This window comes from Scyliorhinus torazame, chromosome 28 (assembly GCF_047496885.1).
Source record: "Scyliorhinus torazame isolate Kashiwa2021f chromosome 28, sScyTor2.1, whole genome shotgun sequence".
In the NCBI taxonomy this organism is placed as follows: domain Eukaryota; kingdom Metazoa; phylum Chordata; class Chondrichthyes; order Carcharhiniformes; family Scyliorhinidae; genus Scyliorhinus; species Scyliorhinus torazame.
Window position 1 is genome coordinate 15,896,989 of NC_092734.1, and position 23,342 is coordinate 15,920,330.

Genomic DNA, 23,342 nt, shown 5'->3' on the forward strand with positions numbered 1-23,342 from the left:
TGGGTGCCCACATAGGGGAGAGCACATGAAGCATACGGAACGGTTTTCGGTCCCGATTTCAACACGGGGGGGGGGGGGGAATCCTTTGCAGGGTTGTGTATCTGAAGCTTTGAAGGGAGGCTGGTCATACGTCACATCAACACAATAAGAAGAACAGTTGTAACAACCTGCATTTATATACCGCCCGCAGCAGGCAGAGTCTCTGGCAAGTATCTCAAAGCCTCGTGGAAAAGTCACAGTTCTGAGACCTTTTCGGCAAAAGGTGAAGGGCTTGACTTTTACGCGGGCAATGTTCTCAAGGGGCTTGCTGTGAACGATCACGGTTACAGCACACGGGCAGCAGAGAACGGTGCCAAGATTTTCAATGTCTCCCATTTCAGATGGTCGTAGCTCGCAAGGACGTGGAGTGGAGCAAGGAGAAAACCTAAGTTTTTAAATAATCCATTTTCTGTTCCAGTGGGGCCTGCGAGTGACAACTGAGAGAGATTAGTTCCATTTCTGGGAATGTTTAATACACCCGCCCCACACACACACAGGCGCACACACACACACACACACACACGCACACATGCACACACACAGAAGATCAGAACACTCCTACTTCAAACCCTGGTCTCTGCTGCATTGCTTTAAACACAGAGTTGGGCACTGAGCTTTATAGCAGTCAGGGTCAGCGGTCTACCTTTAAGCGAGGTGGATGAAAAATGAAGGATTTCCTTGTGGCCAAATGTTGTGGGTCGACATACGGTGAGCACTACCCAAAGGAGGATGTATTGGAAAGGGTAGTCAATAGTTCAGTCAGGGGGTGGGTTTTGAAGGAGGGCCTTGTAGGAGTGAGAGGTGATGGGGATGTAGGTAAGGTACGGAATTCCAAGAATTTGAAGCTTACATGGCCAATGTACAGCTGTCAGCGATGGCACCAAAGTATAAATCAGGGGAGGGGTGCAGGGTGTGCTGAAGAGGGCCAGATAAGGCCGTAACGTGAAGGGATTTACACAGAAACTGGAGGCTCCTGCTACATTGGGACCAGGAGCTGGCCGTGACAAGATAAAACACCTCCTTGAAGAACTTTGTTGAAATCTATTTGGGCGCAATTTATTCGTGTTGAAGTAACGTGACGGGCAGCCACTTCACCTTTTCTCGGGATGGCACAGTGGTTAGCACTGTTGCCTCACAGCGCCAGGGACCCGGCATCACTTCCGGCTCCGAGTGACTGTCTGTGCGGAGTCTGCACGTTCTCCCCGTGTCTGCGTGGGTTTCCTCCGGGTGCTCCGGTTTCCTCCCACAGTCCAAAGATGTACAGGTTAGGTGGATTGGCCATGCTAAGCCGCCCCTTGGTGTTCAGGGATGTGCAGGTTAAGTGGGGTTGCGGGGATGGGGCTGGGGAGTGGGCCTAGGTAGAGAGCTCTTTCAGAGGGTCAGTGCAGACTCGATGTGCTCAATGGCCTCCCTCTGCACTGCAGGGATTCAGTGATTCTTGGCCCTCCGCGACTCCAGGGCATTTCTTCTGAGTGAGTTTGATGAGCACAAAAACACTGCCTCAGCAGCCCGGGTACCGCACACTGTCACCTCCAAACCACCCCAGCTTTATTCTCAGCCTAGGAATGCTTCGTGTGGGAGGATCCCCACCGCTAAGTGTGTGTTTGAAAGAGAAAAAAAGCAGAAAGCTTGTCTTATCATGTCTTCCGAGAAGGCCTCAGAGTGCCGCTCGTACAAAGAATGACTTTGAAGTGCTGGGAGTCTTATACAGCAAAGCAGCATTGCAGAGAGTGCAAGGAGATAGATGGCCAACTAATCTCTTTCTGGTTGTGCGAGAGGGGGGTGTTGGTCAGAACACTAACGGCATCAGGATATTACCAGGGCTAGGATCTACCCGGGTCACTGTCTGTGTGGAGTTTGCACATTCTCCCCGTGTCTGCGTGGGTCTCACCCCCACAACCTAAAGATGGGCAGGCGAGGTGCATTGGCCACGCTAAAGTGCACCTGAATAGAAAAAAATAATTTGAAATTAAAAAAAAATAGTTCCAGTGGATCAACATCCACAGCCCCGCGGGCCGGCAGATACAATCTCGGTTTTGAATGTTTGATGCAAAAAGCAGAAACTGCAAACCAGAATTACATCTCAGGAAAATACAGGATTCCCGACAACAGGATATTCTGTCTGCGTTCTGACAGCATACAAACACGCGCACACGCACACACACACACACAGGCACACACACGCACAGAGGCACGTGCGCACACACATAGGTATGCACACACACAGACACGCACACACACAGAGGCATGTGTAGACACACAGGCACACACACAGACACGCACACACAGGCATGCACACACAGGCACACACACACAGACACACACACATAGGCATGCACACACAGACACACAGACATGCACACACAGGCACACACACACAGACACGCACACACAGGCATGCACACAGGCACACACACAGACACGCGCACACACACACACACACAGGCATGCACACACACACACAGACACACACACACAGGCACACACACACACAGACACGCACACACACACAGGCATGCACACACAGGCACACACACACAGACACACACACACAGGCATGCACGCATGCACGCACGCACACACACACACACACACACACACACACACACACACACACAGAGGCATGCGTATACACACACACACAGACACGCACACACACACAGGCATGCACACACACAGGTATGCACACATACACACAGGCACACAGACTGGGAAGAAACAGCTGTCTTGAATGTCAAAATGATTTTCACTGCTGGGCTGGAGACCCTCCCTCCCCGGACTGCTGGCTATCTGGGTGAGTGGGAATTGACAACACAATAGAATAAGCACATTTCTGGCCTGCGTGCGTAGGCCGAGAATGAAGCCTGCCACAGCCAGGAAGAAAGTTTTGGGAGTTTCTGTGGCTGCATTTCCTCTGATCTCTCTCCTGATTTCTTCTTAGTTGCTTTGCAGGCAGGACACCATTATGCTGAAGGCAGTGGAAGCACCTGGTCTGAATCTCGAGGGTTTCTGGCCATGATGGAGCTGTGGCCAGAAGCAACAGTGGACATTAAATTAATCACCCCCATTCTCCAGTTGGTGTCAATGGAAGTGCAAACACAATGACTTAAATCCCACTTTCCAGTTTAAGACCCGGGCATATTTTCATTCTGCTTTAGCACTGGCCGAAATGTCCACCCTACTCAATGGATCATCAGACCTGGTGTTTGGTTTTCCAGTCAAAGCCAGGTGCACTTCCCAGCTCCTTACCACCATGAAACTGGAATTTGTGCTCTTCCAAAGGCCGCAAATCAGACCGCATCTTAGGTGACCCCAGGGCGGATGTGTTTTCACACAGCAGCAGGCATGTAAATGAAGGGGCGTGGCCGAGGCCGCCATCATCGTGCCCAACCCCCAAAGCTCAACTCCACAATACAGCGGTGTGGGAAGAGGTCAGGGGATGACCCTGGTGGATCAGGAGGCAGCCCAACTAAGATAGTAGCCCCTCCCCCCCGCACCTTCTAAATGGCCAGACCCTCCCCACCCACGACCCCAGACGTGCCTGACTCCGGGGCCCATGGGCCGCCTGCTGGCAGTCCCGGCGGGGCCCACTATTGGCGACCAATCAGATGGGATGGCGTCCCCCGAGTGTGGTACCTTCTCCCCACCTTCAATTACAAAATTACAACTCCGACTACAAATGGCACCGTCATTGAGCAGAGGCTGATGGGAACTTGCAGAGGCGTGCCTCACTAAATTCTGTGGAAATGAGATTTAAAACTGCCCGCTGACAGGCTTGTTGTCCTGCCCCGAGGGACCCCCCCCCCCCAAACACCCCTCGACCCCTGCCCCACTCCCACCCCATAGTGTTCCAGGGGAGAAATACCTCCTGGTCCCTATCCTTCCTCTGCACCCCCCCTCACAACCCTGAACAAAGTTGGACGACCCGGTGCTCCCGTTTGCGGTTGCCCTTTTGGAAGCGAAGCATGGTTCCAACTTCACGGAGTGTCCCATGTGCCTCCACAACGCCCCCACACGCAGACGCCTGGTTCCCGAGAGTTCCTGACCCCTGGAGCCCTCTGCGGCCTATCAGTGGTGGCAGAGGTTTCCTCTGCACTGGGCCTGTCCTGCTGAAGTCCCCTCCCTCCCTAAACCCCTCCACCTCAGTCCTGTGCCACCCCCACACCTTCCACCTCAAACCCTCTTCCCCGAATTTCCTTTGTTTCCATCGCTGTCGAATGTTTTTTTTTTTACAGAGGCCGTGTAGCATAAACGCAAATCAATTGTCATCCGATCGAACATTGGGCAAACTGTTAATCTTGAAAACCTCAACATTTCCTTTGAAAAGGGCTGGCTGGGGGTCATTCCCTTTCAGACACTCGACAGAAACAGCTAAAATAAAACGAGGAATCTTTCCTGCCTGACTTGTTTCTGGACTAACAATATATATATTTTTTTAAATCACTTATTGCTCTTTAATTCAAACCCAAAAAATAGATTTGCGTTTGGAGGAGAAAGAAACGGGAGAAAGAAATGCTGGGTTTACTGATCTTACTGACGGTTCTTGTTCTTTGTCGATTCTGAGCTCACTTTGTTCATCCAACCCATTCACTGCCCTGAAATAAGCCTGGCCTCAGATGGCGGTTACCACGGTAACCATGTTCATTCAATACTTGCAAATAATGAAGACAATGTGTTTCCCATTTTAGATGAGTTCAGCGCATACGGAGGAGTCCCCGCACTTAACAACTCCCCTTGTCCACGGGGATAATGGGATCAGTTTGTATCGGTACCTGGTTAAAATAAAAACTCCAAGCCCCTGCACTGTGGCCCAGACCGAACGCGGCCTTTCCCACTCTGCGCTGGGTGCCCTGCGATCTATTTTTGCAATAATCACCATTAGTAGTGACAGGGATTGTAGTCGTCTGTGTGTGAACCTATCTAACACGCGCGCGGAAAACTACACATCCCACGGGATTCCAGGTCCTCATCCCCAGTTGGAAAATACACTGGATACACAATGGGGTTCCCGGGCACATTGCAGTACTGCCCTTCAGGCCCTCACCTTCTAATCTTTTCCATTGACTCCTGTCTCCGAAGCCACAGTCCGCCTGCCTCGCTCAGCACGGAGTCGGGTGCTGTGGGTCCAGGCCTCACTCTGGGAACTCGGTCGACCCGCCCTGGTTGCAACGCCGCCGCCGCAGTCACGGCGCCTCAGCAATGTCCCCGCGGAGAAATTCCTTTCAGAGTGCAGTCGCCGCAGGGGGAGCGCCGCATCGCAGGCGGTGCTAACCTTGGTGCGGGCGGTGTCAACACAATGTCCCACCTCCCTGTTTCTGTCAACGGTCTCGCAGCGCTACTGGAAGCGGAGCAGGGCGATCGGCCAGTGACTTGCTCATGGCGGTGCTTTCAACTGACTTCAACCAAGTGCAGACTAACTGGTTATGCCGCTCACTGGAGCTTTGGGATTCCACAATGTGCAACCTGCCGGTCACATTTGCCTACATTGCAACAGTCACTGCAAAGAAAAAGACCTGCATTTGTCGAGCGCCTTTCATGACCACTGCCCATCCCAAAGCACACTGCAGTCAATGAAGTACTCTTCGGAGGGCAGTAATTTTGGAAACCTGGCAGCAAACGTGCGCACAGCAAGATCCCAAAAGTGTATTAATTCTGTGGCGAAGCACTCTGGGACAGCCCTGAGAGGCATAAACGGTACTGTCTTCCTCTCTCTTCCGGCATGCACAATATTTGTTTGCTATGGAATATTCCACATAAACCTGGTGATGTTCCTGGGCATCTGCTGCCAATCATTGTTTGTTCAAGTGTTTATCACACGACAGAAATACTCTGCTGGATTACTATCTTGTTGCTCACTGCTGGCTATCGATGCTCTTTTCGAAATGGATACCTTTAAGAAATGGGTGTTTATAAATGGATGTGTATATAAATACCTGTAGTGAGAGTACCTTTAAGAAATGGGTGTTTATTACTGCAGTGATGTCAGAGAGTGGGTGGAGCTGGGCTGTCTGTCAGCTTTTTACTTTCGTTTTAGGCTGTTTGCTGCAGGGTGTGTTTTAGTTTCGTTTTCAGAGCTGGATAGCTGCAGTCACAGCCAGAAGGTGTATGAATCTCTCTCTGTAATCTAAAGACAGTAAATCGATCCTGGTGATTTAAAACTAATAACAACAGTGACTTTAACCTGATGTGTTTCTGGTAAAAGGTGTTTTAAGTCTTATGGATGTTAAAAGGAAAGTTTAAAGGATTACTTAGTGTTGTATTCTTTGGGGGTTGTATTTGAATTGATGGTTGCTAAGATGTTCACTGTATGTTTTAAAAAGGTTAACTTGAGTTCATAGAATAAACATTGTTTTGCTTTAAAAAATACTTTTCCATTTCTGCTGTACCACACCTGTAGAGTGGGCCGTGTGCTCCCCACACCACAATCTATTAAAAGTTGTGGGTCAGGTGAACTCCATGATACACTTTGGGGTTCTCTAAACCCTGGGCCATAACAGAACACAGGACATAACTGGAGGAGGATGTGATCAGGCTTTGCTGACAGTCTACAGCAGAACCCAAGTTGTAATTATCCCTGATTGCTTCGGCCTGCATTTATTTCAGACTAGCTGCTTTCTGCAGTCCCTGCAGCCCCCACTCCCACCCGCTCTCCCCAGTACGTTCGTTCGCAGAGCCGGCTTGGCCGAATTCCTCATCTCACCATCAAAGGTGGAGGACATTAAAAAGCTCCAATGATGTTAGCGGAGGACCTCCTCGAGTTCGCATGGGTTTTCCCCCCCGACAACATAGCATCAAAACACAATCCAAATCACAGGCAGTGTTCAACTGCTCTGTGCCTGATTACGCGAGTCTGGTAACTGATCCATGCTCACTGTGCTTGATTGGTTAATCCCGGTTGTGGACTCAACACAGAGTAAACACACCATAGAAAGATAGAGGCTTAGCTGTAACACGAGTGCCAACATTTTGTGGCTGCAGGAATATTTTAAAATTCTTGTCAATAAACCTGTTGCAAACTTAGATCCCAGGGCACTGTTAGAAGAATAAAGAGGAAGCTTCGTGGCTTGCTGGAATACTGTCACCCCTTAACAATTGCCAGCAAAGGCAGATGATTTGGTTATTATCTCAATGCTGTTTGTGCCATCGATCAACATGTTCCCACACACGCTCAGCAGCCACACATCAGGGTAGTTCATTGGCGGTCAGCGATAGAAGCAAAAGTTCTTCATTTGGTCTGCTGCTCCTTCTGTCCAGATTAGGCCAGAGTGCCAAGGAGGTTGGTCTGAAATTTACCCCGCCCCTTCCAAATCTTGTGAGAGGTATAAAGCGGATGGCTTCAAGCTGTTGCTGAATTGGACGCCTTGCATTATTAAACTCACAGCGGGTTTCAAAATATACCCACTTCAAGCCAGGTACGGCAGGCTTAACACCGATGCCTCTCAGCGCCAGGTTCAATTCTGGCCTTGTCTGTGCGGTGTTTGCACGTTCTCCCCGTCTGTGTGTGGGTTTCCTCCGGGTGCTCCGGTTTCCTCCCACAGTCCAAAGATGTGCAGGTTAGGTGGATTGGCCGTGACAAATTGCCCCTTAGTGTCCAGGGATGTGCAGGTGGGGTGCGGTTACAGGGATAGGGCGAAGGAGTGGGGCCTGCGTTCAAAAGGCACCTTGGAGGGTCGGTGTGGGCTTGATGGGCCTCTTTGCCTCTTCCCTGCCAATGATGTCCCTCATATTTAAGTTGCTGGATCTTAAAGCCGATGATTTTGAGAAAGAGGCCCGTTTTCAGTCGTGTTCCGCTTTTTATTCTGTTCGGAAGAGGCAGCTTTTCTGGAAAGATCGCTCAGTCAGAATCCCCTCCCAGGATTCAAACTGTGGGAATAAGGCAACAGAAGAAGGCCATTTGGCCCATCACATTAGTTCTCCACCGCCCGGCCCCCCCCCCCCCCCCCCCCCCCCAAATCCCTTGCCCTGCCATGGTGAACCATCAGCCAGAGCAAGACAAGTAGTTAGTCCGAAAGAATCCTTCTCCTTCCCTCAGCTTGAGGATGGTCTCTCTGAAACGGTCCGTTCTCCTCCAATATTTTGCTCATGATCGGGCCTCCGTCTGAACAGTTTTATGAACATCCCACAGCCAAAACAAGGGGATAAAGCTCCAATCTGAGGCAGTTTTGAGATGAAACCAGAATCAGATTGCGTTTGGTGCCCAAACGTCCCAACTGTAACAAAGTACAGCAAGGCGACGATTTTAAATAGCGGGGGGGGGGGGGGGGCAAGAGCTTCGCTCCTCGCCAGCCCGGTGGGGAGGCCCGCCCCCAAAACCGGTCCGTTAATCAAACGCACGGCTTTGCAGACAGGGCAATAGATGGTGCGGCAAAGCGACAGAGATGAGGTTAATCTCCAAAGGATAAAACATGATCAGCTGGCCCACTCTGCGGAGGCACGTCTCCCGCTGCCTGATCACACCAGTTATTGACAGCAATTGTGCAGTCGGCTGTACTGCAGACCACGCTGCCCCTTTGCAAAGGCCCCGAGGCAGAGTGTACATCCTGCCATCTGCCATCCGTACTAATCAAGGAAAATAATAACACACAACGATGGCCCAATATGGAGCACGATGGGGTCATACTCCACGTAGGCCTGAAGCTGCGGTGGGTGATGCAGAGAATTAGAGAATTCATAGCAGGCCATTTGGCCCATCCGATCTAGGTCTTTGTTTTTTATCCGCTGCACAAGCCTCCTCCCATTTAACTTAATCTAACTCCATTAACATGTAGTTCTATTCCTTTCTCCTTCATGCATTTATCTAACTTCCCTTTAAATGCCTCAAAGGGCAGAGGGGCTTTTGAAAAAGTTATTCACTGCAACCAGAATTGTATAAAGTTCTTTGTCTCCTCATGATGTTACTTGTCAACCTCGTCCTGTTCTTGAGGGATGAAAATGTTTGGTAAATTCTCTCCAAGATTTTGAATACAGAGCCTCTCGGTTTTGACTATTTGAGATAGACACGGCCTTCATTCACTCCGCTTACAAGTGATCTAGCAACCTGAGCCTGTGAGTAGGCCGCATGAGTGGGCCTCCTTCACCTCAGCGGGCCGCAAGGTTGTAATCGGGCTTGTTGACTGACCATGGCCCTTGAGTAAGATTAAAGGCATTTAATACTCGCCAAATATTTTATAAAAGTTATAGAAAATACTTCACCATTCACATAATAATGGAACTACAAGTGGCAAAAGCAAAATACATATTTACACTTGATTGGCCACAGAACGGCTCACACCTCACTTCACTCGCTTTACACTTCAGTCATACTGGTAGGAAAAATACTATGCGGATGGAAATCAGCGGAACGTGCCAACTCTGCACGTGGACAACTGTTAACAAAATATCTCACATAGGTACATGGAAGATGGGAGCAGGAGGAGGCCTTTTGGCCCTTCGAGCCTGCTCCGCCATTCATCACGATCATGGCTGATCATCCAGCTCAATAGCCTAATCCTGCTTTCTCCCCATAGCCTTTGATCCCATTCTCCCCAAGTGCTATATCTCACTGCCTCTTGAATATATTCAATGTTTTAGCACCAACTACTTCCTGTGATAATGAATTCCACAGGCTCACCACACTTTGGGTGAAGAAATGTCTCCTCATCTCTGTCCGAAATGGTTTACCCTGAATCCACAGACTGTGACCCCTGGTTCTGGACACACCCATCATTGAGAACATCTTCCCTGCATCTACCCTGTCTAGTCCTGTAAGAATTTTATAAGTCTCTATGAGATTCCCCCTCATTTTTCTGAACTCCAGCGAGAACAATCCCAACCTAGTCAATCTCTCCTCATATGACAGTCCCGCCATCCCTGGAATCAGTCTGGTAAACCTTCGCTGCACTCCCTCGAGAGCAAGAACATCCTTCCTCAGCGAAGGAGACCAAAACTGCACTCAATATTCTAGGCGTGGCCTCACCAAGGCCCTGTACAATTGCAACCTGCTCCTGTACTCGAAACCTCTCGCAATGAAGGCCAACATCCCATGTGGCCCCCGTACCAGAGGCTGCCCACTGCTGGTTTTGCATGGTAACAGCAGAGCTCCTTTCATCCCCCTTGGGTGAAGGAGACGCACGTCGGGGGAAAGGGCCCAGACAGCCAGAGATAGACAGGTAAAAATGGTAGATCAATAAACAGCAGGACGATGAGGTGGATTCCTATTTACTGCACTTGACCAGTTGAACCACACCAGAAATATAAACCGACATTTTTGCCGTGTTTCTCTGTTTTTTTCCGCTTCTAATTTCAGATTTCCAATGCTGCCGATATTTCTAGACAATGAGGATGGCCAATTCCAGTCAATTTTCAGCTCACGTCAGGAATAGAAAATGTGCTGTGTTCACTGGTGATGCTGCCAGGAATGCACCGTGGAAAACATGAAAAGTATGCATTGAAAACTCACTCAATGGCTTAGTGTGTCTCTCGGGACGTCCCTGCCCTTGTGGTGCTAACTGATGGCAACTGGGTGGGACGGAATGATTGCAAGGACTTTAAAGGGGTAAAGCACCGTAGTGTCGTCGTAACTTCCATCCAGAGAGCCGCTTGGAGCAAACTGCAACTCACTCACAGCAGTAATCCAACTGATCAACTTTGAACAAACTTCTCAATGACTGCATTACAGAGATAAAGCCGTAACAAAGCAACACAGAAAGAATCCAGCAGCGTGATTTGGTATCTTACGCTCAAGAGACAAGCACCGCATTTGCATATTAATGGAGCCTTTTTACTTGATAATTGTTTTGTCTTATAGCGGTAAACAAAGCATTTAAATCCTTGAATCCATAATTCTGAACTGTGCAGCATGCTTGAGCAATTTATGATAGATGTTAAATAATTGCCAAAGTCACCTGGCTCAATGCACTAAAATTATGGAGTGTTTACATTTATTCATTATTTACAAGCTGGTTTGGAATATTATAAATTACCTGCCTTCCATAATGGTTTTATTACTGGAATTGGTTTGAATGTGAAAAAGTGTCAGCACCAACCAAACATAGCCCAAACACCCAGTCAAACAAGTCAGGGAGTCAGGAGAGGGTGGGGTCAATTCTATAATTAGAAGCACGTTGATGTTCCGAGGCCAGCATGTTCTTGTAATACTGGTTAAAAGGAGATTTACTTTCTCAAAGCCATGCACACACACACACACAGTGATCCATGCACACACACAGACACAATGATACGTGCACACACACACAGACACAGTGACACATGCACACACAAAAATGCACTCACACAGACACAGTGATATGTGCACACACACACACACACAGACACTGACACGTGCACACACACACACACACACACATACACAGACAGTGATACGGGCACACAGACATAGTGACACACACGCACACACACTGTGGTAGTGAGTTCCCAGAGGGTCATGTGACCCGTTCGGCCATTTGGGCCGGCCCGGGTGAATCCTGGGGCGGTTGTTGGTTTTCCTCGTTAGTTTGGAAGCCTGGAGCACGGTGGTCTTTATCTCGTGCTCTGTAAATAGTTGCTTCCGTTAATAAACAGTTTATTCATTGATGTATTTGGTGGTTGTCAGTCCTACAGCTTACTACAGTTGGCGATGAGGATCAATCGAAGTGCCTTCTTAATGCAGCAGAAATCGGGAGCGCAGACCTTGTGTGGAAGCCTTTTTGTGAAGAAAATTTGTTCAGCAGTCGGAGAGTGTCAAAATGCCCCGTCTTGGGAAACTTAGGCCATTCAAGCCTAACACGGGACGATGGGTGCTAAATGTTGAACAATTATTGTTTCAGGGCAATGAAATAGGGGGAATGGGTGAGGGGGAAGGGGAGGGGTGCGGTGGAGACAAGAGAAGCAGCAGGTAAACCTATTAACAGTCGGCAGGGCTCCAATCTAGAACCTGATTGGGAGTCTGACTTCTCCAAATGCCCCTGACTCCAAAAGATTGAGAGGAGCCTGTGGAATTAGTCAAGGGACATTATCAACTGAAGGACTCGGTGATAATGCGGCGATACAAATTTAACTCGCCGGCAAGGGCGTCAAGGGAGACAATCGTGGCGCTCGTGACACATCCGAGACAAATGGTTGAACAGTGTAAGTTCACGTCTGCATTCAACAACATGTTGAGAGACAGGCTAGTCTGCGGTGCTAACCACATGGCCATACAAAATCAATTATTAGCAGAGGCAGAGATTACTTTGAAGAAGGCATTAGAAATCACCCAGGTTATGGAAAGTGTCAAAAGAGGGGCGAATGCACTGCAAAGTGTGCAAGCAGGCGAGGTCCACCAAGTGTGACGGGAAGCTGCCATTAGTTGTGACGGCAGTGATGAGGGCGCAGAAAGTAACGAGCAAAGAGGCTCAGACCAAAAGGGAGTGCAGAGATGCAGGGAATGGGACCCCACAGACCAGGAGCGATGAAGAATGTTACCAGTGTGGGGGAGTTCACCCCCCAGGAGAGGTGTAAATTCAGGGAGGCTGCATGTTCTGCCTTCAATAGGAGGGGGTACATTAGGGGCAAATGGAAAACTAGGCAGAGCCTACCGGGGGCCCCAAAAAACCATTCTGACTCCAGTACACAGTGTTGAGAATAACCCTGAAAACGGATCTGAAGGTTAAACAACATTAAGGTAGGCAGGATGGTCCCAATAGCGATTGTGTCAATGGCAAACAGTCAGCCACTCAGAATGGAACTGGACACGGATCCCTCCCATGCAGGTGTAGGAGAACAAACTATTGTTATTTACAAAACCGGGTCCAGTTGGCCCCCAGATTAAGAAGCACGATGGTCAGTGCTATCCACGGTGGTGCAGTGGTTAGCACTGCTGCCTCACGGTGCCGGGGTCCCAGGTTCGCTCCGGGCTCTGGGTCACTGTCCGTGAGGAGTTTGCACATTCTCCCCGCGTTTGCGTGGGTTTCGCCCCCACGACCCAAAGATGTGCAGGGTAGGTGGATTGGCCACGCTAAATTGCCCCTTAATTGGAAAGTAAATGAAATGGACACTCTAAATTTATTTTTAAATAGACTGTACAGTTTTCAGAGTGGGCAGCTCCCATCGTGCCAGTTGTTAAGCCAGATAGAACAATTAGGATATGTGGGGACTATAAATTAACTATGAATCTGGCAGCAAAATTGGACCAATACCCAATTCCAAGAATTGAAGATTAATTTACTAAATTAGCAGGTTTATATAAGTAAACCCGATATGAGCCCTGCGTACCAACAATTAGAATCAGATGAGGCAACTAGAGAATTTGTTACTGTAAATACCACAAAAGCTTGTACCAGTACCCGGCTCCTTTCGGAGTCTCATGGGCGTGTGCGATTTTTCAACGTGCGGTAGAAAATGTACTGCAGGACCTACCTAAGGTGGTTCTCTATCCAGATGACGTACGGATCACAGGAGGGTTCAGAGTAGACGCCAAAGGGCTGCAGCCTATTGAGGAAAAGATAAAAAGAATTAAGGACTCACGGCCCCCAAAACTTGTCAGAATTGAAATAGACATTCAAGGTAAAAGAGTGAAGGAACACCTGAGCCATTTGAGAAGAGGAACCAGGGGGTGCAGTTCGCCCCTGGCATGCCTGTCTGTGATGTTGCTTTGAGTGAATGTAGCGAGCTACCCCGAGGAAGAACCCAGTAATGTTCCAGTGGGAACGGCAGGAGTTATCTGCACTGACACACCTTTGCAAGTGGAGAGTCAACCCACTGAGAATGAAACCGAGCTCAGCTCTACTGCTGGAGAGCCCGCCTGTGAATTACGATGCTCCCAAAGGATCAGGAAGTCCCTGGGCCGACTTAATAACATCTAAAGGGACTGTGTTGAGTTCTATTTGTTGTACCATATTGCAAAATAGTTCCAATTGTTATCAAAATGTGTTAATCAGGAAGATAGAGGGAAAGCGGTGTGGTAACGTGCCCCCTTTAAGGGGCGGGTTCTCGGTGGGTCATGTGACCCGCTCGACCAATTGGGCCAGACCCACGCGAATCCTGGGGCCGAGCGTGGGTTTCCCACGCCAGTTTTGGGAGACTGGAGCACGGTGGTCTTTATCTCACTCTCTGTAAATAGTTACTTCGCTGAGTAAACCGTTTCGTCTTTGACCAACGTGGTGGTCAGCAGTCCAACAGGATACTGCACCCAGCTCCACAGCTGTCTCTAAATCTGTTACCGTGCCACCGGGCCCACAGAATTGGAGTGGGGTGGGTGGGGGCGCGGGGGGGTCTGAAACGTAACGGCGGTCAATTCTTTCACGTGTCAATTCGCAGTTTTGCCGAACAGCTTTCACCCCGTGCAGCTGACTGATTCTGTTCTCCAGTGTGCCTGGCAACCCCCGTGTCACACTCCTACCTGCAGCTGGCTCATTCCCTTCTCACCCTGTACACTGTATGCTTGAACTGTCTCTGGAAAGTCTGGGGGGAGGGGGGGGGGCGTGGGCAGAAAGTAGCAGGACATCCAGACATCACTAATCGGCCGGCTGGGCTCGGAGACATTCCGGACGGCATGTTGCATTTCCTAAACACTTCCAGATGTTTTCAGTCGGAGGAAGGCTGGTGACGGCTGCTCTGTCTGTGCGGGAACGCGACCCTAGCTGGAGATTGGTGAAAACCCGGGGTAGGCGGGGGCGGGTTCGGTAGTGGAGGCCGAGGGCCTGCCTGGGCCAAGGAAAAGGTTTCCAGTGCGTTTATTATTCACGCTGGGTGTTATTAAAACAAAAGGCTCCACAAAAAGAAATCAGCAGCGACACGCATCACCCCCAAGTACAGTCCTGCCTTCTGCAGTCTGTACTGTGATATAAATAGGGCATTGCACACACAAAGCTGTTCCAGCAACAAAGGCGAATGATTGCCCAGGCCTGACAGAAAGAGTGACATTTCCTTCACTGCCAGTCTGCCCCGACTGTCTGCACACACCCGGGGAAGGCTCGTTGTGAAAGTGGCTATGTGGCGCTCGCTGCACATTCACACAAATGAGCCGCACGTTGAGAGTCTCTTTTGTCCAAGGTTCTAATACCACTCGGCTCGGAAAGCAGCCCGCTGTGCAAACGGGGAGAATTTGGTACACTGGCCCTCTTGTTATATTCAAGGAGGAGTGTGGTGGTGTAAACCTGCCATTAAATACATCCCTCCAATAAGGGACCATGTCTGCTGCTTCCCACATAGTTGTTTCCTTGTGTCGAGCTGAGCACTTGGTCCTCTCGACGGAAAACCCACCTCGCACAGACTGCCTAGTTCCACATCTGACAGCACATCCCCCCCCCCCCCCCCCCCCCCCCCCCGGCAACACATCCACCCACCCTCTGCACTAGAGCCACCCACAAGAAACAGGGAGAAATCCTGATTGAATCTCCCTGGAGAACAGCAAATGCGGCCGCTTCTCAGCTTACACGTGGTTGGTCAGTGCAGGTATAGGCGGCCACCTTCCTACCAGCACTGCTCCTCAGAGGGGAGAGGCCCACCTCGCCAGCTCACCCTGCGCTTGTGACCCTTGACCCCGCCCGCCAACCGTTCACATACAACTCCATTGTTTCATCGACTCCCGAGAGACCGCCGGTTGGCAAAATATTGCTCTCGCGATTGGCTCGTACCATTCACAGGGGACAGTGAGCAAGTTAGTTCTCTTTGGTTAGAGCTGCTGTGCGCGGCTAATAGGGAAAAACAAGGGAAAGCAAAGGGACAAAATATATGGAGCATGCGGTCACATCTGAAGGAGTCTACCTTTCTCAAGCCATGATCTTATTGAATGGTGGAGCATTAACAATGAACTAAGTGGCCTACTCCTGTTTCTTGTGCTTTTAGGATTTCCTCAGACTCAGTGATTGAACATAGCTCCCGACCGAGCCTCCCGATCTGGCCCATCTCCTGTTTGATCCTTGAGCTCCACTCAGACAGATGGCCGCTTATTTTAATGCTCCTGCTAGTCCAAGTGCCCACTGTGCTGTGGGACGAAGGGGAAACGTCCATTGTTCCAGCTGGAAAGCCCCTCAATATCTTACCAGGCTTGCTGACCAAACTCATGTACAAAACAGCAACTTGCATCTTTGATGACATCATGAGGGTGTCCTCAGCTAGAAAATCAACACCAAGCCAGACAATGACACCTTAGGTTGTAAAAGTAAAAGCTTAATCAAAGAGGAACTTCATCTTAAGAGACAAGGGACATGGAGAGGTACAGTGTTGTGGCAAGGAATTCTTGGGCTTAAGATCCAGACAGCTGAAGGTGCAATCACCACGAGGCAAAGGAAGAGGGCGATACTCCAGGAGGGTGGATCTGGTTAGACGCAGAGCTCTAGGGGGATTGTAGGGCTGGTGTGGGTTACAGAGCTAGGGAAGGTGGGGGTTTTGGTGGGAGGCCATGGAGGGGCTTGAACCCAAGGATTGTAATTTAAGTTTGGATTCCGAAGGCAGCAATGCGCTAGCCTAAGTCAGTAACTGTCGGAGAAAGGCAGGAAAAGAGACAGAGATGCTTCACTGCTTTGGTAACAGGCAATTATTTTACTGTAGCTTTCCATGGCAGCAACATTAAGCTGTATTGTTTTAAACAAAAATGGCACCATTAACAAAATGACAAAGTAGGCCCTAAAGTAAACTGGTGCCTCGGAGTGTTACATTCCTCCCATTTCAGACTTGGTGGAGTAATACTTTTAAATAATAGGACTGAATAAATTTTAAACTTTGTTTTGCTTCTCCTCAGGGTTTAATGGCTATTAACACCTATACTGGGATAGGCTTGAGCCTGAGCACTTCCTGTATAACTTCAGCATCAGATGGAAGCGATTCAATTTAATCGTAATTCCCATTTAGGTTTTATAAAGTCTTTTCGGCGGGGGGGGTGTCATCCGAGGGATGGGAAAAACTTCATATTTGACAAACTAAAGTGACTGTAATGAATAAATGAGCAAATTTATACCTAGATCATAGAACCACAAAATCCCTAGTGATGAATGAGGCCATTTGGCCCATCGAATCTGCAGCGACCCTCTGAAAGAGCATCCTTCTTAGGCACACTCCAATGCCCAATCCCCATAGCCCCACCTAACCGGCACATCCCTGGACACGATGCGGCAATTTATCATGGCCAATCCACCCTAACCTGCACATCGGTGGACAGTGGGGGGAAACTAGAGCACACGAGGAAACCCACGCAGACACGGGGAGAAAGTGCAGACTCTGCACAGACAGTCACCCGAGGCCGGAATTGAACCCGGGTCCCCCGCGCTGTGTGGCAGCAGTGCTAACCATTGTGCCGCCATGCCAATGACATCAAGGCGAGGACATTTATTTAACAGTTACACTTCCCATTCTGCTTGCGAATGAGATCCACTTCAGCAACTTTGAGGGACTTTGTCACTCCCCAGCGATCCACCGCCATAGTGCTACCCCGCCATCGCGGAGTTACAGGGTTCTGGGTTGACAAACACGCCACGACTTGCGCACAACAATCGCGGCCGACACGCCCAGTGCAGTGCCGAGGGAGCACTGCACTGTCAGAGGCGCCGTCTCTCAGGCGAGGCGCTAGATCCAGGTCGCACCGGCCTGCCCGGGTGGATGTCGCAGCACTATTCAAAGAAGAGGAGAGACGCGCTGACCATGTACCCTGACCAACATTATTCCCTCACCCGACATCACAGAAAGAAAATCTCGCTATTTCAGATCTTCTGCCCGTGGGAACTTTCTGTGCGCAGACTGGCTGCCCCGTTTCGGCCATTACAGCAATGACTTCGCTTCGAAAAGTACTTCACTGGCCCTGAGGAGAGTCAATGCATCCTCGTCGTGTGCCAGGCTTAGCCTGATCCAGTTCAAGGTGGTCCACACGGCTCGTATGACTGTGACCCGGATGAGCAGGTTGTTTTGAGGAGGTGGAGGACAAGTCTGGGCGGTGTGGGGGGAGAGCCCGACGAACCATGTGCGTATGTTTTGGGCGTGCCTGAGGCTGCGGGGATTCTGGCAGGGATTTTCAGATGTCATGTCAGAGGTCCTGCAAGGGATGGTGACTCCGAGTCCAGAGATGGCAATATTTGTTGGAGTGTTGGAAGGTCTGGGAGCCCGGAGGTGGGGGGGGTGTTCGTTACACGGTCCGCTCGGAGGTGGCAGACGTTCAGCGATTTCTTCAAGAAAAATTGACCGTCAGCAATGAGGGGGGGGTGGGGGTCATGGAAGTGAAGAGGAAGGGCAGGGAATCTAATGCATGGGTAGTTAGGACTTAGGGCTGGGGAAGTTGGCTGTGTCATTGTGGGGTTTTTGTGTGTGATGGATCTCGGTTGTTTAAAATGTGAAAATGTAAAAATTATAAATGCCTCAATAAAATATTTTCTTTTTAAAAAAGTACTGCATGGGGGTGTGAGGGCGAATGCTTTGGGACGTACGGGCCACCATCTAAATGCAAGCTCTTTCTTTTATATTGAGACACTCGAGGACGTTGCCGCAAAGCCTAAAAATGAATCATTTCGCAAAAATCTGAAACCCGTAAAAGCCAAGAGTCACTTTGCTGCGCTCAAGTGTATTGTTTTTGACACAACTTGTGGCGCAGGAAGTCTCCAAGCATGCTGCGAGTTGGAAATGTTTTCTCTTCAATTTCCACTGGACAGTATTTCAAATAACACTTGGCACCGAGTCTGAAAGGAGAGTGAGGCTCGCTGGGGCTTCCTGCAGCTCAAACTGTACTCCTGCCTCCCTGGCCCGCCAAATGTTTTCCCTCCAGCCCTCGACCCAGCCGTGCACCAAACCCAGCCAACCAGACACAAAAGACTTAAAGCTAATTGGGGGGAGGTGGGGGAGCAAGTTTCTGTAACCACCGTCAAGACATTGCATCAATCCGTTTTAAAAGGCAGATCGGATTTCTTGGTGAAAGCAGCAGTTTTTTATTTTGCTAAATACGCAAAGGGATTCCAGTGCGCGAATGTGTCAGGGCTCAACGCTCGGGGGAGTCTCGCAAGCCCCTTCGCAGGAAAAACAAGCCAATCTCCAGGACTGGAAATCATTTGCAGAGCAAACAAACCCTTGGAAAACTTCATTTTAGCTGGACTGCTGCACCACGTCCCTCCCTGGCACCAAATTAAATGGAACCACAATATACGTCTGACAGCAACATTTAAATAACGGTAACTACAAGCACTTCCCTGATTGTCTCTTTTAGTCCCCAACAATTGTTCTCCATAAAGACGCTCAATCACCGACCTTCGCCAGGGGCAAGTGGGCGCACTGTGGGGGGGGGGGGGCGACATTGAGTCATGCTGTTCCCTTTCCTCAGTGCGCGTGGGAAAAGAAAACAACACCATGGGCAGCACGGTAGCACAGTGGTTAGCACTGCGGCTTCACAGCGCCAGGGCCCCGGTCCGATTCCCCGCTGGGTCACTGTCTGTGCGGAGTCTGCACGTTCTCCCCGTGCCTGCGTGGGTTTTCCTCCGGGTGCTCCGGTTTCCTCCCACAGCCCAAAAGACGTGCAGGTTAGGTGGATTGGCCGCGCTAAAATTGCCCTTAGTGTCCAAAAAGGTTAGGAGGGGTTATTGGGTTACGGAGGGAGGGTGGAAGTGAGGGCTTAAATGGGTTGATGCAGACTCGATGGGCCGAATGGCCTCCTTCTGCACTGTATGGTATATGTATCTATGTAACACCAGTCGATGTCGGCCGTTCTAGAGTGACGGCTGCTGGATGAGGATATTATCGGCCTCGCTGCGACGCCCCTCAGGGCTGAGGAGGCATCACTCGCATATGAAGGATTGTCGGGGTGTGGGCCTGGACCAAGAGGACAAAATCACCACCTAGGTGGGGAGAGGCGGTAACCAGAGGTTGATCACTCGCAGAATGGAAGGTCTCTATTGGACAGGTTGCCACCTTGAAATAAAAACTGGTTCGAACCAGCCAGTAACACGCCTCCCCAGTTTCAAATCAATTAAGATTTTAGTCCAACAGTTGCTGTTGCTTTGTATTAATAATTCATTACAGCTCAGCTCGAGAGTACACAAACTCCTTTGCATTCATTTACTCCATACGTTGAGGTAATATGAGAATGTGAGGTAATGATACATGGAAACACAATTCAAGGAAGTCACATACCAAACCAGGAGTTCAGCACGTGAACGCTTTTATAAACTGTACACCTATCGTTGGCATTTTTAAAACACTTCTGCTACCTTTTGAAACACAATTGATTACCTCTTGGTGCCATTATTTCTGTTTGGGGAACACTTATGACAGGTTTAAAACAGGTGGGGAGGGAGGGAATCAAGTATCTCACTCAACCACAGCAGAATCTTATGGGGGAGTGACACCGCACTGAACTCAGGATGCCTGACTGGATAAGGGACCCCAGAAACTGGGGGCGAGGCGACCTATTATACATGGAGTGTGAGAGGGCGACCAGGAAATAAGACTGGGGTGAGAGCGCCGAAGAGAGAGAGAGAAAGAGAAAACGAGCCGGAGAGAGAGAGAGAGAGTTAGGGCGCAAACTGGAGACAGAGAGAGTGAGAATGAGCCAGAGAGAGAGAGGGAGAGTGGACAAGCCTCTTTGAGAGCTGACTATGTAGAGATTGAACAAGCCGATTGGTGAAATATGAGCTAACTGCTTAAACGCAGAATCTGGGTGGATTGAAGTGGCGTAGATGTGCACTTTGCAATGATGTGTGTTTGGCAGTGTTATCTCTCCCTGTGCCACCTTTACCCTGATTCTCAACAGCCATATAAACCTGGTTAGCCAATAAATTAGGACGGGAACAGCAACACAACAACAAGCAGCCAATCACACACAGCCCCCAGTGGAAAAGAGACTGTGGTGTCGCTCAGACAGGCCTCCCCTGGGAAAGTTTGGAAAATGAACGAGAATGCCGACAAGGCAGGCAGCAATAATGTGCCCCACCAAACGTCAGGCACCTCACCCTCCTCCTGGGCAAACTCAACGCATCACTCACAATCGAGTCAAGGGCGTGCAGGCTTTGCAAAGGCACGGCGTAACATCTGCATACACTGCGCCCTGCCCCTCTGCTTCAGTCCAAAGGTCTGACCGTCCAATATATATGATCCCTCCGAGGCCAGGCTCACACAAAGCATCTTTTCCCCTTCCCAGAAGATACTGGGACTCCTTGGGCTCAAACGATACGAGTGCGCTTAAAAAAAAAATCTTTTTGTTGCACCCACTGACCATCTCAGCCTCTGAACCTTCAGGCGGTTGTATTTCTTAGCCCTGTAAACCCCCTTGTGGGGGAGGTGACTGGAACGGGCCAGCGTGGAGTTTGGTCCACACGCCTAGGATTGACATTGATGCTGTTGCATCCTGTGGAAGCTTGAAGATATTTGTCAGTCGCAAGACTTCTCTGATTATGGAGTCATTTGATGTATCTCGCATGAACTTCCCTGATGCCCCTGGCAACCGGGAGGTCGGTACAGACAGCAAAACGGTCGGCAATCTCCAGGATTCATACAGGTCACCTCTTAAAAATCAAAAGGCTATTAACTGGGTGTGTTCCATCTTTAGGAATGATTAAAAATGCAAACAACACAGGAGAACGTCTACATTGCATTGTCGAAAAATACAAATGGTCAGAATATTGCAATGCCTTGACCGTCCATAATCTCTCCATGTTCTGTCAATTCCCGCTGGTTCCCAATGGATTCTGCCTCAATGGAATAGGAACAGACACAGTCCTCATAGGGTTCGTCAATAACCAGTATATTAACAAACTTAGTTTGGCTATTCTATCCCTTCACATCCTAACTGGTGCGAATCGTATTTTTATGTTGTGCTGAATATGATGGAACCCCAGCTATTCAGGACCCAGGCTGCATCCAGAAATGCCTTAAATCTACAATGAAAGGGGCAGCACGGTGGCGCAGTGGTTAGCACTGCTGCCTCACGGAGCCAAGGTCTCAGGTTCGATCCCGGCTCTGGGTCACTGTCCGTGTGGAGTTTGTACACTCTTCCCCGTGTTTGCGTGGGTTTCACCCCCACTGTTGTGTTCTGCTGCTTCAGATAACACCGGCTGCTACTTGATGCAGTCTTAACTAAAGGGTGCTCCAGACTCTGAAATGAGTTCAACGTATTTATTGAACTATTAACACAGTTCTCAAATGAGTTTGACTCTGCTAATCTAACTGTAGTAACTCAGTCTAACTGTACCAGCTTGCTCTAAGCCACGTGTGATGCTGATCAACCCTGTCTAACTCTCTAGCTGTCTGTCTGTGGAAAGAGGCAGGGTGTGAGTTCCTCATGCCTTTTATAGTGTTTATGTCATGCCCCCTTGTGGTGATGCCACCTCTGAGTGTCCTGATTGCCCATTGGTTGTGTCCTACTCTGAGTGTTCATTGGTTGCATGTTTGCATATCATGACACCCACAACCTAAAGATGCGCAGGGTAGGTGGATTGGCCACGCTAAATTGCCCCTTAGTTGGAAAAAATGAATTGGCTACTCTAAATTTATTTTAAAAAAGAAGAAAAAGATTTACAACGAAAGCCAGCAGAAATATTTCACTCAATTGTCTGAAAATCAAGCAGAGGTGTCACTATTATATCATGGAGGAGCTGAACCAGTTCCCCCTCTCTTGAAAAACACTTGAGGACTGGGGAAAGCAAGTGATTTCAGTCGAGGACATGGCACAAGGTGGTTACTGACAACACTGAGCCAGCCAATGTGCCTTGAGGCAGGACGGGACTTTCAGTGAGCAACGATATTTACTCAGCAAATAGAGTCCATCCACACGGAGCCTCTACAAACTACAGCAACGCCGCCCAATAAAAACAGGCTCCGTTGTCCAGCTACAATGCAGTGAGTGGAGGATAGTAACACAATACAGTTGCATGTATAAAATCAGCCCTGGTCACTTACAACAGTGCGGCCTCCATCGACGGCAATATTTCCCAATTGTCTCCAATCTGAGCTGGACTTGTCGGGCTGGACATTTTTGGTCATGTGATGACGGGACTGGAGGGGGAGGGGGTGGTTGGGAAAATAGGAGGGAGGAGTTGGGTTGGGGCGATTCCTGCTGCAGGGGAACTTTGCCAGGGACGGGTTGTGAAGCATATCGGCTACCCGCTCCTCGGAGGCGGGCCGTCGATGAACATTAAGGCTCCAGCTAGGAACGGTGTTTTGGGCCCCGTGGCATTTTGCTGTATGAATCGTGGCCAGCGTAACGGAGGCAGCTTCGCTGTGGCAGGCCATTAGAATTGGAGGCCCCATGCCCCGAAGAGGGGGCCGAGGTAGGGTTGGGAAGGCCAGACATGCTTATTGGTACCCACTTTGAGGAGTTCACCCCCCCCCCCCCTCTCTCTCTGGCTGCTGGACAGTGTCAGTGACCCCCATCAGCA

At 49.7% G+C, this 23,342-nt stretch overlaps 1 protein-coding gene across 11 annotated transcripts in view; it reads right to left on the minus strand.

The window, feature by feature from the left end:
• zmiz1a (zinc finger, MIZ-type containing 1a) overlaps nucleotides 1–23,342 on the minus strand; it is a 1,215,152-nt gene that overhangs the window by 373,613 nt on the left and 818,197 nt on the right. For all 11 annotated transcript variants that reach the window (XM_072491545.1, XM_072491540.1, XM_072491548.1 and 8 more), the window contains one exon: nucleotides 13,414–13,485. The gene's annotated coding sequence lies outside the window, so the exon portion shown is untranslated. The remainder of the gene's footprint in view (nucleotides 1–13,413; nucleotides 13,486–23,342) is intronic.